Source organism: Cyprinodon variegatus, unplaced genomic scaffold, assembly GCF_000732505.1.
Source record: "Cyprinodon variegatus isolate N-32 unplaced genomic scaffold, C_variegatus-1.0 Scaffold815, whole genome shotgun sequence".
NCBI classification, from domain to species: Eukaryota; Metazoa; Chordata; class Actinopteri; order Cyprinodontiformes; family Cyprinodontidae; genus Cyprinodon; species Cyprinodon variegatus.
The window spans coordinates 129,475-132,508 of record NW_015151268.1 but is presented as its reverse complement, the minus strand read 5'-3'; positions in this window follow the sequence as shown (position 1 = coordinate 132,508).

Here is a 3,034-nt window from a genome sequence, read left to right as displayed (position 1 = left end):
AATGGATATCTATTTTAGTGCCTTTTCAACTATTTACATATACAAGTTTTCTAACATTCATTAAATCTTCTACTACTTCTCCATTACTATCTGTATGCTTACTTCCCCAAAGACTATGATGTGCATGAAAATCTCCACACCATATTTCTTTGCCATTTCGTATTCTTATGTTTTCTAATGTTTCTTGTTTAAAAGGGTTGCATGGATTAATTACTGTTCATTTATTTATCTGTTTTATATATTTAAATTATTGAACATTCTATTTCTGTTGGATTTACTATCCTTTGAAATGGTATTTCTTCCCTTATAAATGTTGCACATCCCCCACCCTGCTTATCATCTCCATCTAATCTAACATTCATATCCAGGTAGAATAAAATCAAGATGAGGTTTTAGCCTTGTTTCTTGTACACAAATAACATCAGGTTTAACTTTGGAATCTATTATATACTTTTTAAGTTCTTGTGCCTTTGCAATCTAACGTCTGGCATTCCATTGTATGAATTGGAGTACCGTTATAAGTTTAAGTAATACCTTGAGACCTTCCATCATTATTGATACTAAGCATTGCATGAATGTCTTCAGCTTTAATGTCTTTAATATCTAGAAACTCTATGGCAGCTTCTACCACTGTTTTTATTCTATCACTTTTTCTTTGTTGTCTGGATATACCATTGATGACTTTGCATATGAAAGCTATAAAGGCCTTCTTTTCTACAATCAGTGAACTTATACACTTATGGCTACATGTCTGCTGTGGAATCTGTGTTCTTTCTGGTTGAACTCTCCTCGTGTGTATTCTCTGGGTTAGTCCTTTCCTCTGCCTCGTACCATCATTTAACCGATATTTTGTTAGTCTGTTTTGTTCCATAGCACCAACGTTTTGTACAGCCTCTGCATATGACACTTTAAGATTTTATATTTCTGCACTTCTTTGGCCTGTTTCTGAACTTCACATCCACCATAAGCAGCACTATGCTCTCACAATTACAGCATTTTAATTTAGCATCCTTATTGCATTTGCCATACGCATGATCTCCCCCACATTTCGCACATCTTTGCCTCCATTTACACTGTTGTACTCTGTGTCCCATCCTTTGGCATTTAAAGCATCTTACAGGTTGAGGAATATACTCCCTAACTTTATAATTTATTCATCCAATTTTCACTTCTGGAGGCATTGTTTTTTCAAAGACTACCAACACAGACAAGCTATCTGTTTTAATACCCCCTTTGTTTGTTCTTGAGTCTGAGCCTTTTGGCCACTGTGACTTTCCCACCTTTCATTTCTTTCTTCAGTTCTTCCATGGATATTTCTAAAGGGACATTTGAAATGACTCCTCTTAATCTAGCTGCCATTCCAGTTATGTGTACTTTAATTTTTTCTCCACCGAGGTCCTTCATTTTTAACATAATTTCTTGCTGTTTTTTTACTTACTGCTGAGCTCAAAATTATTTTGTTATTTAACAGTTTAGCATATTTAATCATTCCTATATCATTTTATATTGTTTTAGTCATTATAACTGGATGAAAATGTCCCTTGTCGCTGCTAAGCATAATCATAGCTTTCCGTTCTTCCTGTTTTCTTTCCTCATGGCTACGGCTATCATCAACTTTAGCATTAATCTCTTTAGCATTTTTTCTTGTGTTACTTTGTTCTTCACTACTCGCTTCGGACAAGGATATCTTTCTTGCCATTTTGGGATGACTTATCTANTTAATCTCTTTAGCATTTTTTCTTGTGTTACTTTGTTCTTCACTACTCGCTTCGGACAAGGATATCTTTCTTGCCATTTTGGGATGACTTATCTACATATCAGAAGGCCATTCATCATAATCATCCCCATCAGAACTATGGCCCACTGCTACACTTGCGGTACAGCTAATTGCAATCTGCTTAATCCAAATAACTTTCTTCAAATCTCCTGCCAATATCTTCCATGTCTCTCTCCCCTCCTACCTGGGCTGCCACTCATCAGCCTTATAAGCTACAGCTGTCAATTTAGAAAGCTGACATGCAGCTGCTCATGTGACCATACAACCTTGTGAGAACAGAATGATCTCATTTGGCTTTTTTGGGGTAAAGAAATAAAGGAGAAGAGGATTCTATTTTAAGAAAATATTTGAAAAAAATAAAATAAAACTGAATTCAACAAAAATGGAAACGAATTATCCTGGTTACATTTAGATTTGATCAGTATTTGTATTTTTTTATAATAAATTGATTTCTGAAGAACATAAAAAAAAGGGACATGGCAATTAAACCAAAGTTTCATTTACAAGATTGAATTATTTTAAAATCTAAAGATTTTGTGTAAATATTGTTGAGATTTACAGCTCATTATAGAGAACAGGAGGTAGTGAGAGGAAAAAAATGCATTGGCACCTGCCTTGCCAGTCAGACAGCACCACACTGTGGCGAAACTTAATACTGCACCTTTATCACATAAACAACTGAGTACACAGAACATAGTTTCTTAACACCCTAACTTGTACTCAGTTTGTGAAAACCTAAAACAAGTTTTAGACACAAAATTATACAACACTAATGTGGACCTCTTCTGCCACTTTTTAAATTCCAAATATAGTGCATGCACACTTTTCAGTTTGAACTTTGTAACAGGCTTTGATCATCACATCTGCAACCATCTCTTCAGTGGTGCAATATAGCAGACTTACTTTTCCCTCGTTCACAATGGACGTTGTGAAATGATATTTGATGTCCATGTGTTTACATCTTTGTCTACTTACAGGGTTTTTGGCTATATCAATAGTTCCCTGGTCATCCTCATACACAACTGTCTTTGTGTATTTGTAGTCATCAATAGCTTCCAATAGCTGCTCTGCATACACTCACTCTTGCATATTGGAGGCCAGAGCTATGTATTCTGCCTAATAGAGAGCTATTATAGGCTGTTTCTTCGTTTTCCATGAAACGTATGCTCTGTTCGAAAACCTAGGACGCGTCCTCCAAGGACGCGGTCTACCTAGACTGGATCCTTCGAAGTCCTTGAAAATAAGGAGACCGGAAGA